At 32.9% G+C, this 13,497-nt stretch overlaps 1 long non-coding RNA gene across 2 annotated transcripts; it reads left to right on the forward strand.

Annotated features, from left to right (window-relative positions):
- Window positions 1-3,180: 3,180 nt before the first annotated feature.
- Window positions 3,181-7,114, forward strand: LOC114297553 (uncharacterized). Of its 2 annotated transcripts, none has more exons than XR_014337384.1 (6): window positions 3,181-3,484; window positions 3,581-3,648; window positions 5,337-5,408; window positions 6,178-6,293; window positions 6,403-6,564; window positions 6,752-7,114. It is a non-coding gene; the product is annotated as an uncharacterized LOC114297553 (long non-coding RNA). The 2 variants fall into 2 exon arrangements; XR_014337385.1 differs by having other exon boundaries at window positions 3,260-3,446.
- Window positions 7,115-13,497: the final 6,383 nt, after the last annotated feature.

Here is a 13,497-nt window from a genome sequence, read left to right on the forward strand (position 1 = left end):
GTTTACAAGAATTTTTAGAGCGTATTTTCCTTGATCAAACACAGTTTGCCCCTATAATGCAAACATGCAACAAATTATTTGAAAAATACAAAGCAGTTGTATCTGTAAATACACCTACACGCACTACACTAGCAGTCTCATCTCGAGGCGAGAGATAAAGTATTTTATAGCAATAAAAAGCAGAAGAATATCTCAACATACAAGTGTAAATAGTTCTAAACTACAACATTATTTGGAAAGCTCGTCAGTGGATGATTCCGATGATTTTGATATTTTGGAATGGTAGAAACAAAATGAAATTATGTGGCATTTAGTTTCACAGATGACTCGTAATATACTAACCGTTTCTATTTCTACAGTTGTTTCGGAAATAACTTTTAGTGCAGGTAGACGAGTGCTGAGCGATTACCGGAGCAAGCTTTCACCCGAAATGGTTAAGGCACTGATGATTTGCAGAGATCATATGCCTGCGCTTACAAGAAGACAAAATTATAGTAAAAGGAGCGAATTCAAAATGATTTGGATGACATATCCTCGGGCAACGCAACTGAAATGTTTGTCTCCTCTGATGATTGGTCAACAATTTATTTTTTACTATTTCATTTCATTTCGTTTCGTTTTTTTTCTTCTTTTTTTGCATTAAATTATTGAGATGGAGTATAATGCAAATGATTGGTAGGTTAGTAGGTGCTAACCTAGTTGGGATGTACTTAACCTATAATGATGCAATTGTTTTACCATCATCAATAATTTACACCTAATTTATTTAATAATATCAAATTTTGTAATATTTTATTTCATTTTGAAATAAAAATTATTCATTCAATAAATGTCATATAAATAATTTAATATTGTAATATTGAAAGTTTCAATTTCATATATATAAAATTATTCATTTCAAAAGAAAAAAATTACATAATTGCATACTTTTTTAGTTATAAGTTCATAATTAAAAAAACATAAGCCATATATAATTAAATTAAAATATCACCATGAAACAAAATCAAACAAAGCATCTCATTAATCTTAACTAAAATATTCTAGTATAATTTTTTTTTATTTCTAATATAAAAAATAAAATAAAATAAAAGCCCAACTATGCCCAGCCCGCGACCCTATTACGAGTGGGCTTGGGCCTGGGCCCTAAAAAGACGAGAGCCCGCGAGGCCAGCTTGGGCCAGCTTGAGCCCGGGCTCGAATGGACCGGGCCATTATTACATCCCTAAACATTGACGTTGTGGATTCAATGTTAGGCAAAGCAATTCCGAGGTGAAGACGGTGGTGGAAGAAGCACATCGGATTCGATTTAATTTGGGCACGAATTCGGTAGATGATTGAGGGTTCTCATGTGTAATTCCTTTGTCTTCTTAGTGGATTGTTTTGTGGTTTTGACCCATAAATTTTTTATTGCAGTTAGAGGTGCTCCAATTGTGATTTTTTCCACGTTATATCGTTGTTTTGATTTATCAATGTTTGTTTGATTGATACAGTTCAATTCTCGTTTAAATTAATTAAATCTACTTGTGTTTTGATTGGAGATTGTTATTCATTGCTAAAATTGAATCCTAATTGCAAATCACTATCTCGGGATTTTTAAGGTTTTTCACAAACAAATTTTCAAATTTTGTAAGTTCTTTCAAAAAAATTATTTTTCAAAATTATTTCATAAATACAAACCAAACATGGCCTTAGTGGTTTAGGAGCACTGCTCCATACCATTTATATTTGGACAAGTATCCAGTTGTCTTCCCAAATGAGACAAACATATAATGGGACCCACTATTGCAACTAATAATATTTAAATTGGCACACCACCTAGATTTGCCCTGGGTAGGCCTGTAAATGGGTCAAATTCGGATTTTTAATCGTATCGGATTTGTCAAAATCCGAATTCAATTCGATTAAGACAAACCCGAATCCAATCCAAATCTGTTAAGCCCATTTCCAATTATAGATCACCCAAATCCGAATCCGATAATTTCGAATATCCGATCGGATCCATTTATTTATTTATTGAGCTATAATTTTATATAATTTATTATTATTTTTTTCATTTTGTGTTTTCTTCATTCAAATTGAGAATAATCAGATCAGATTATCAGGTCGGTTCCAATTTTTGCATATTTGATCCATTTAATAAATGGATTAAACATATTCGAATTATCGGATTGCCGGATTAAATTTTTTGTAAATGGATTCGGATTTTCGGATCAAATTCGGGTCAGATTCAAATTAACTCCGATCCATTGACAGCCCTACCTGGGGCAATGAATAATTTCTCAAGGGAAAGACTATGGTACACAAAGGGTGTCTGTCATATGCATCTTATAACTAAAAAAAATAACATAACTTTATACTTTCTGAGTTACAACTAAAAAAAAAAAATTTATAACCAAACATTATGTCAAGCATAACCAAAGATCTCATAGTTATAACTAAAATATTATCATAACTAAAGAGGCGGGATATCATGCTGTCATAGCAATGGTGCCGCTTTCATTTTTTTTTTCATTTTTTTTTACTATTTGTTTTATTATTAATTTCTTTTAGTTAAATTACAAATACACCTCATGTAGTTCGATTGCCCTCCATAGTTTTGGAAATTATAAATATTTTATTGTCAGAATTTTTATTTAACATAATTAACAGAAAAAATAAAATTGATAACTATTCTCTTATACAATAATAAAATTATTATAATAATTAATTAAGATATATTTTTAACATTATTAAAAATTATTAATTGATTTAATAATTATTAATAGAAGTGATCATCTGTTATGCAATTAAAATTTAAAGAAATCTAATGTAATTTTTTTAATTATAAAAAATAGTTTATATGTTAAACAAATCTTAAAAGTATATTTATAATTTATTAATTTAACAGTCGTTTAATAAACTTAAATTTGAAAAGAAAACAAGTCAATAAATTTTTCTAGTGTCTTCTCTCTTTTTTGTCTTTTTCTATCCAATAACCCATACCGTACTCTCATGTCATGTTTAGACAATGATAAAAAAAATTTAAAATTTCTTTAGTAATTCACGATCACCACCATAAAATTAGAAGGGATGACGTTTGATTAATATCAGATAATTATCTTATCGTTATTGTAATTTTTGACTTTTCATAAATATTGGGATAGATATAATAGAAACAAGCTAAAGCAACGTTTTTTTTTTATGGCGTTTTCATTGAAACGCCATCACTGATCAATTAAAAATTAAAAACAACAGTGCCGTGTTAATTAATTTCAAAACAGTGCTGTTGCTGGTGCATGTCTGACGCCGTCACTCTCTTCCTCTCACTCTTACTCGCTCGAATTCACTCTCACTCTCACTCTCACCCTCGCTCGAAGTGTCTCTCACTCTCGCTCTCTGTACTCATCTCTTCATCAGATCTATGAAGTTTGTCGAAGATTTGAAGGTTGATTCTTGAAGATTCGAAGGTTGATTCTCCAGATTTGCAGTTGTCTCTTTCGATTTTGTGAGTTTCAATTTGTTTAGGTTTTTTATTTTTAATAGATTTTTTACATTCTAACTCAGATCTTGCTTCTCTCTTCTGATTTTCTGTTTTCATTAGATCTCATAGTTCATCTAGTGGTCGATTAATCTACATGAAACCTGTTTGAGATTTGGCTTCTCAAATCTGTAAGTTTAACTTTAATTTCGGACATGTATATATGCATTTGTTTTGTTTGAGCTTAGATTTCTGATTGTTCAGACCTGTTTGAGATATATATATATATATATATATAAGTGGGAGTGTTTGTGTATAAATTTCTGTGTATATTCTGTGTATGTTCTGTGAAATTTCTTGGAACTGGTAGCTTAGATTTCTGATTTCAGACCTGTTTGAGATATATATATATATATATATAAGTGGGAGTGTTTGTGTATAAATTTCTGTGTATATTCTGTGTATGTTCTGTGAAATTTCTTGGAACTGGTAGCTTTGAGAATCAAATCTACTCTTGCATATTCTGTGTCTAAATCATGTGTTTTTGGAATTATTGTGAAACCAATGTCTGATTAATCTACATGAGAACAATCAACCATGATAGTGTGCCAATGTCTGGATGAAGCTTGAAGGGATGCCTATGGATTCTATTAAGTGCCAAATCCCACTAAATAATATGCAAAGTTAGTTCACTTTAGCTGACAAATAACTCACAAAATTAATAGTTCACTGTAAAGCACTCTGCGACTACTTTTGGGGATCTAACCACATCCTCCCCTGTTTTGATAAGGAGATTGATTGAGGTGGAAACTATTTGGTTCTGCCTATGAGGTGGAAACAGTTGTTTATTATTGAGAAGTAGGGGAATGGGTACTTTTACTTATGCTTTTTTATTATCAATTTTCAGCTTGCAAGATTCATTTCTTATTCTTTTCCTACACATTATATACATTTTAGCTGTGGTTGCTAAATCTCTCTCTCTCTCTCTCTCTCTGTTTTTTGTGTATACGGTTATGTATATATATATGCTGTTAGAATTGCAATATTACTTGGGATTTGCTCTTTATTTTCAATCATAAAAAGAAGGGAGCTACTTGAATATGTATTGTAAAAACTTAACTAATGGCAGAGTGGAAAATTTGAGACCTTAGTTTAGAATTTAATTTTGAATATAGATTTTAGAATTTCTTGATTTGGTAAATATTTGAGTAAAATTCAATTTGGTCTAAGTTTATGTCAAGGAGTTTAGGGTGTTTTGAGTGGTTTTTTTTTTTTTTTTGGGTCTTTTTAAAAAAAAAATTAATATTCAAGTTTATTTGATTTTAGTGTAAGTTTGTTTGATTTGAAATATAAGAATAATATGCTCTGGGTTCATCACTGATGCCACTCCGATTGTTAAGGACAAACTTTGATACTTTAATTATGAATAATTTGAGTGTTATCTTTCTCTTCAATCTCCGGATGGGAGTTCTTCTTAGTGGGGAGAATTGATGAAGATCAATAAGGCAGCAATAATTGGGAGTTTGAGTTATTTAGGAGTTTAAATATGTTCATGAGTTATTTTGAGTATATCTATTTATTTTTATTCGTTAGCCTTATATATACATAGTGTTGGTGTATGAATTTTATCAGATTTTGGCATAATTGAAGTTATTAAGAATTTTTGTATCTCTCTCTCCCCATTAGACACTCTCACCATCTCTTCTTTTCTCTGCTTCTATCCCCTATCTGATTCTCATTCTTCTTCTCCCTTTTCTCTGTTGGTTCTTTCTCTATCTCTACTTGTATTACATGACATGTCTCTGTCGGTTGTTATCTAAATGTTGAAATTATTTTTGTACTTGAAACATTCACAATACATTGTGATTTTTGCATGTAGGTTCGAAAGAGGCTCTTAGAATTCATACTTGCTGCATTCCGTCGATCTCTTGATTTTGTTGCACTTCTGAAGGTATTCTCCTCACCAAATTATGCCTAAACTTTTCTATTGCAAGTCAATTATGTTGGAACTTTATTGATTACTTACCTTAGTATCATTGTCACTTGGTATGTCGAATGTAATTCTAGATTTGGAAAATGGAAAGTAGGAGTGCATACAATTTTTTTTTTTTTTTAATTTTAAACAGACATGGAGTGGAAAATTTTGTATCTTTCATTTTCTGGCTTGTGACCTGTTTTCTTTGGTATAAATTTTACAAATTTATTTGAATAGTTTTTTTTTTTTTTTTTTTTTTTTTGAGGCATTTTTGTAAAAAAATTTTGAAGGCATTTTTGTCATATGGAAGTGTTTTTTTTAAAAATATTTTTCATATCAAAATAGAGAAATGGTTCTTTAATAAATTTTTTCTATCTAAGAATTTCCATAGGCACTTTCTCTAGTGTATATGTTTTTTCTACCTAGGAAGTCTCATAGAGATGTTTGCCTATCTAGTGATCTGCAATATATTTGCAACTTTAAATGCTACTACTAAAATTTTCTTGCATAGAAAACTTTGTTCATTTATTTTCTTCAGTGCTTTGATGATATATCTATATTGAACCTTCTATAGAAGCCTATAATTGATAGACTTGGAGAAGTTTATGACAGCCCCTGCAAAGGTCGGTAAATAATAATAATAATAATAATAATAATAATAAAGCTAGAAAGAAATAGTTGTTTTCCTTATTGGTAGATGCCACAATTACACATTGAACAAATCGTTTCCACCACTCTTTTACAGACACAGTTGGCCAAGGCCATTGGGGAGAACGGAGGGGGTGATGAATCTCACAAAGATGCGGCTTGTGAACTTTTCGAGAGTTTGGAACTACTTCTGTATGAAAACCTTTCATCCAGGTACATTTTATGTGACAGCTATAGCTATTTGCATTGTTAGAGATTTGTTTTATGATGGTTACTATGTCATGCTGACTTCTATCGTCTCTTTTTGTTATTTGTTTGGCAGTTGTCTTGGTTGGGAAAGTTGCGTACAATAATAGAGAGATTACAACAAATTAATTTATAAGAAATGATATCCACTATCAATGATGAATTGATTCATGAAATGATTTGTAACCCTAGTTCATCATCCACCTAGCAGTGATACAAGAAATGATCTGCTGTGATGGTATGTTACCAAGTATTAATACATAATTTTGGCCAACATAAATTGATTTGGATTTGCATAACAGGTGGCAAGCTCTCGAATCTCAGATGTGAGGGTCTGGAGGCGTGTGATCATTTGGACTTAATGAATGAAACCTGCTATATGATTATTTAGGCTTATTCATGTTATTTGTTCTTGTCAAATGCAGGTTCACGTATCAAAGAAAGGAAAGAAGAAGAAGTAGATATGACAAACTCAATGAAAGAAGGCTGCTGGAGAAATTCTCTTTTGGAGCAACATTTTAAGCATTGTCTTAGGAGTTTTTGAGCTGTTTGGGAAAAGATTGAAAGTTGGGGGAGGGGGTGGGATGGAAAACTTATGTTTGGGTCCCATATTACAGTGACAGGTTGATGTAGTTGCATCTCTATTGATGGCTAATAAGAGGGAGCCCTGCCAAGCACATAACTATTGGAAAAGGTGCTTCATATATGTGTGTATTTGATGCACACTACTCTTACATGTAACATGACATTTTTTATTTTTCTACATGATAAAATTTTGAGACCAGAAATGTAGCCTTCAGTTTTATGTTCTTTGATTGGAAGATGACATTCAAATAACATAAATTCTTTAGGAGGCCAAATTGCTATTCATTTATGTGCCTCATGGTATTCCAGTTTTGTGGGGACAAAAAAATGGGTGGCGTTTTTTAAAAAATGCCACTAAATGACGTGAAATGAAGTCATTATGACGTCCTTGGAAGTTGAAACACGTTAAAGATTTTGCGACGTTTTAAAAAATGCCGTCTAATATTTTTAGTGACGTTTTTCAAACGTTGCAAAGTTATTGCGGTGGTCGTATCAGTGACGAAAATATTAAATGTCGTCGTAATTTTTTGTGATTTTTTCAAGCTTTTAGCGGCGTATTAAAAACGCCGCTAAAACTCTAATTTTTCTGTAGTTATATAGTTGTTTACTTATTTTAAAAAATTTGAAATTTGAAATTTAGATGATTTGGTAGATAAAGAAATAGGGTTTAGGGTATGTTTGGGAAGGGCTAATTTGGCTATTTTGGCCACAAAAGATAAAATAAGCTATTTTAGCCACAAAAAATAAAACATCACATCCAATTCATAATAATTACACTATTCTCTCACAAAAAAAACCAAAAAGTCAAAAAGTTCTTCTCAAATCAGACTTTTTAGCCTAGGCTAAAATAGCTAAAAAAGTTAAAAAAGTCAAAAAGTCAACCTATTTCCCAAACCAACCCTTAGAATTATACGGACCATTAAATTTGTATCCTTTTATTGATTAGCAATTAAGCTTCAATTTTTTTTATTTTTTTATTTTTTGTGGGTATAATTTTATTTATATATCTATATATACGTAGATATTTAGTGACAAGTACTGTTACATGGAATTGTCCAAGAATAAATTAAAGAAAAAAGAAATGGGTAAATTATAAAGGGGAAATTATTAGAAACTTCTATTTTACAGAGTTGTAGTCTATCAAGTCCCATTTTAAAATTAAGGACTTTTTCTCATGTGTGCCTTGCATATGGTATGCAAGGCACTTACACCCTTCTATTTTGCATTTACACATTTATATGTATTGGGTTATATCAAAATATTTGGAAACTTACACATTGGTGACCTGCTAAGCAGGTCACTTTCCAAGTAAATTAATAAAATAATATATTATATGACTAAAGGTGTAAATGGTCACAAGAAAAGTATAAGTTTTCAAGAAAGGCGTAAGGAATTTCAGAAAAAGGCGTAACTGATTACTGAAAAGTATAAATCATTTACACATTTTATGAACACTTACTCCTTTTATGAACACTTACTCCTTTTGTGTAAGAATTTTTGGCATAAGATTTATACCTTTTGCTTCGAACATGCACCTTTTGTCGAAGCCCAACTTAAAGCTTTTCGGAAGTCACTTATACCTTTTGTGAAAAAATAAATTCATCAAATTTACACCTTTTGCTTCAGCTTATACCTTTTCGTGGAACTGCTTATATTTTTTTTGAAAAGTTACTCCTTTTGTGAAATAATTTTTCTCATAAGATTTATACTTTCTTTTTCTTCAAACTTACTCCTGTTGTGAAAGAGTATATAACCACAAAAGTATAAATGTTATGCCAAAAATTCTTACACAAAAGGAGTAACTTTTAAAAAAATATATAAGCACTTCCACGAAAAGGTATAAGCTTAAGAAAAAGGTGTAAATTTGATGAATTTTTTTTTTTTCACAAAAGGTATAAGTGACTTCCGAAATAGGTTTAAGTTGGCCTTTCACAAAAGGTGTAAGTTCGAAGAAAAAGTATAAATCTCATGCCAACAATTCTTACACAAAAGTAGTAACTTTTCAAAAATGGTGTAAACATTTTCACGAAAAGTATGAAGGAGTAACATTTCAAAGCGTTGATAACCAGAAAAGGAGTAACAAAGGGTTCATTTCAAAATGTTCGTAAACACAGAAGGAGTAACATATGTTCATCTGAAAGTAGTAAACACAGAAGGAGTAACATTTGGAAGTGTTCATAAACCCAATTGAGACAACCATTGAACAAATCAAAGGGTCGTGACCCCCGCTGACCACCCAAGCGTCGGTGGGCTCCGGTGCTCACAGCCTTCTGAGATTGGCACCTCCACTGGCACCGCCGTCGCAAATCAAAGGTTTTTTTGAAAGATTGGCTATCGATCTTGGTCTCTCTGTGTCGATGTCGGTCTCTCTCTGTCGATCCCTGTTTATCTCGGTCTGTCTCCAGCGATCTTGGTTTGTCGGTGTCCATGTGGGTCTCTTCTCGGTCGATCTCTGTCGATTTCGGTCCCTCTGTCGATCAGTGTCCATCCAGGTCTCTATGTCTGTTGATCTCAGTCTATCTCTCTCTCTCTCTCTCTCTCTCTATCTCTCTGTCCGTTGCTCTATATTAAAAACGGTCTCTATGTCTGTCGATCTCAGTCTGTCGATCAGTTATACCTTTTGTGGAAAAATAAATTCATCAAATTTACACCTTTTCCCTAAGCTTATACCTTTTTGTGGAAGTGCTTATATTTTTTTTGAAAACTTACTCCTTTTGTGTAAGAATTTTTGGCATAAGATTATAACTTTTCTTCGAACTTACACCGTTTGTGGAAGGCCAACTTAAAGTTTTTTCGCAAGTCACTTATACCTTTTGTGAAAAGATAAATTCATCAAATTTACACCTTTTTCATAAGCTTATACCTTTTCGTGGAAGTGCTTAAATATTTTTTGAAAAGTTAATCCTTTTGTGTAAGAATTTTTGGCATAAGATTTATACTTTTTCTTCGAACTTACACCGTTTGTGGAAGGCCAACTTAAACCTTTTTCAGAAGTCACTTATACCTTTTGTGAACAGATAAATTCATCAAATTTACACCTTTTGCTTAAGCTTATACCTTTCGTGGAAGTGCTTATATTTTTTTCGAAAAGTTACTCCTTTTGTGTAAGAATTTTTGGCATAACATTTATACCTTTTCTTCGAACTTACACCTTTTGTGGATGCCCAACTTAAAGCTTTTTCGCAAGTCAGTTATACCTTTTGTGAAAAAATAAATTCATCAAATTTACACCTTTTGCTTCGGCTTATGCCTTTTCGTGAAACTGCTTATATTTTTCTTGAAAAGTTACTCCTTTTGTGAAATAATTTTTCTCATAAGATTTATACTTTTTCTTCAAACTTACACCTTCTGTGAAAGAGTATATAAGCACAAAAGTATAAATGTTATGCCAAAAATTCTTACACAAAAGGAGTAACTTTTCAAAAATGGTGTAAGTATTTTCAGTAAAAAGTGTAAGCTTAAGCAAAAGGTGCAAAATTAATGAACTTTTTTTTCACAAAAGGTATAAGTGACTTCCGAAATAGGTTTAAGTTGGGCTTTCACAAAATGTGTCAGTTCGAAGAAAAAGTCCAAAGTATAAATCTTATGCCAACAATTCTTACACAAAAGGAGTAACTTTTCCAAAATGGTGTAAATATTTTAACGAATGAGTAACATTTCAAAGCGTTGATAACCAGAAAATGAGTAACAAAGGGTTCATTTCAAAATGTTCGTAAACACAGAAGGAGTAACATATGTTCATCTCAAAGTAGTAAACACAACAGGAGTAACATTTCGAAGTGTTCATAAACCAATTGACACAACCACTGAACAAATCAAAGGGTTCGTGACCCCCGCTGACCACCCAAGCGCAGTGGGATCCGGTGCTCACAGCCTTCTGAGATCGGCAACTCCACTTGCACCGACGCCGCAAATCAAAGATTTTTTGAAAGATTGGCTATCGATCTTGGACTCTCTGTGTCGATGTCGGTCTGTCTCTGTCGATCCCTGTTTATCTCGGTCTGTCTCCAGCGATCTTGGTCTGTCGGTGTCCATGTGGGTCTCTTCTCTGTCGATCTCTGTCGATTTCGGTCCCTCTGTCGATCAGTGTCCATCAAGGTCTCTATGTCTGTTGATCTCAGTCTATCTCTCTCTCTCTCTCTCTCTCTCTGTCCGTTGCTCTATATTAAAAACGGTTCTCTTTTACATTGACATACTTGGTTGGATTTGGGGTCGGAGTCGCTATTCCAAGCCCTCCCAGACTCGTCTTCTCTGAAACGGAGTTCTACTGGGAGAAAGGCCAAGCCCTCCGAAACGCCCTTCTCTCTCACATTGCCATTATCTGAACAAGACAAATACAGTGTGATTGGATTTTAGGAACTTACAAAAAAAACGGAACTTCGACGTTTTGCGAAGTTACTTACATCTCTTTGTGGCATAGATCTATACGTTTTCTCCGAACTTACACCTTTTGTGAAAGTCCAACTTAAAGCTTTTTTGGAAGTCAGTTATACCATTTGTGAAAAAATAAATTCATCAAATTTACACCTTTTGCTTAAGCTTATTCCTTTTCGTGGAAGTGCTTATATTTTTTTTGAAAAGTTACTCCTTTTGTGTAAGATTTTTTGGCATAAAGTTTATACATATTCTTCGAACTTACACCTTTTGTGAAAGCCCAACTTAAAGGTTTGTCGGAAGTCAGTTATACCTTTTGTGGAAAAATAAATTCATCAAATTTACACCTTTTGCCTAAGCTTATACTTTTTAGTGGAAGTGCTTATATTTTTTTTCAAAAATTACTCCTTTTGTGTAAGAATTTTTGGCATAAGATTTATACCTTTTCTTCGAACTTACACCTTTTGTGGAAGCCCAACTTAAAGGTTTTTCGGAAGTCAGTTATACCTTTGTGGAAAAATAAATTCATCAAATTTACACCTTTTGCCTAAGCTTACACCTTTTCGTGGAAGTGCTTATATTTTTTTTGAAAAATTACTCTTTTTGTGTAAGAATTTTTGGCATAAGATTTATACATTTTCTTCGAACTTACACCGTTTGTGGAAGGCCAACTTAAACCTTTTTCGCAAGTCACTTATACCTTTTGTGAAAAGATAAATTCATTAAATTTACACCTTTTGCTTAAGCTTATACCTTTTCGTGGAAGTGCTTATATTTTTTTTGAAAAGTTACTCCTTTTGTGTAAGAATTTTTGGCATAAGATTTATACCTTTTCTTCGAACTTACACCGTTTGTGGAAGGCCAACTTAAACCTTTTTCGGAAGTCACTTATACCTTTCATGAAAAGATAAATTCATCAAATTTACACCTTTTGCTTAAGCTTATACCTTTTCGTGGAAGTGCTTATATTTTTTTTGAAAAGTTACTCCTTTTGTGTAACAATTTTTGGCATAACTTTTATACATTTTCTTCGAACTTATACCGTTTGTGGAAGGCCAACTTAAAGCTTTGTCGGAAGTCACTTATACCTTTTGTGAAAAGATAAATTCATCAAATTTACACCTTTTGCTTAAGCTTATACCTTTTCGTGGAAGTGCTTATATTTTTTTTCAAAAGTTACTCCTTTTGTGAAATAATTTTTCACATAAGATTTATACTTTTTCTTCAAACTTACACCTCTTGTGAAAGAGTATATAACCACAAAAGTATAAACTTTATGCCAAAAATTCTTACACAAAAGGAGTAACTTTTAAAAAAATATATAAGCACTTCCACGAAAAGGTATAAGCTTAAGAAAAAGGTGTAAATTTGATGATTTTTTTTTTCACAAAAGGTATAAGTGACTTCCGAAATAGGTTTAAGTTGGCCTTTCACAAAAGGTGTAAGTTCGAAGAAAAAGTATAAATCTCATGCCAACAATTCTTACACAAAAGTAGTAACTTCTCAAAAATGGTGTAAACATTTTCACGAAAAGTATGAAGGAGTTACATTTCAAAGCGTTGATAACCAGAAAAGAAGTAACAAAGGGTTCATTTCAAAATGTTCGTAAACACAGAAGGAGTAACATATGTTCATCTCAAAGTAGTAAACACAGAAGGAGTAACATTTCGAAGTGTTCATAAACCCAATTGAGACAACCACTGAACAAATCAAAGGGTCGTGACCCCCGCTGACCACCCAAGCGTCGGTGGGCTCCGGTGCTCACAGCCTTCTGAGATCGGCACCTCCACTGGCACCGCCGCCGCAAATCAAAGGTTTTTTGAAAGATTGGCTATCGATCTTGGTCTCTCTATGTCGATGCCGGTCTCTCTCTGTCGATCCCTGTTTATCTCGGTCTGTCTCCAGCGATCTTGGTCTGTCGGTGTCCATGTGGGTCTCTTCTCTGTCGATCTCTGTCGATTTCGGTCCCTCTGTCGATCAGTGTCCATCTAGGTCTCTATGTCTGTCGATCTCAGTCTATCTCTCTCTCTCTCTCTCTCTCTCTCTCTCTGTCCGTTGCTCTATATTAAAAACGGTTCTCTTTTACATTGACATACTTGGTTGGATTTGGGGTCGGAGTTGCTATTCCAAGCCCTCACAGACTCGTCTTCTCTGAAACGGAGTTCTATTGGGAGAAAGGCCAAGCCCTCCGAAACGCCCTTCTCTCTCACAT

The sequence above is a fragment of the Camellia sinensis genome, chromosome 8 (genome assembly GCF_055761805.1).
Source record: "Camellia sinensis isolate YWXY chromosome 8, ASM5576180v1, whole genome shotgun sequence".
NCBI classification, from domain to species: domain Eukaryota; kingdom Viridiplantae; phylum Streptophyta; class Magnoliopsida; order Ericales; family Theaceae; genus Camellia; species Camellia sinensis.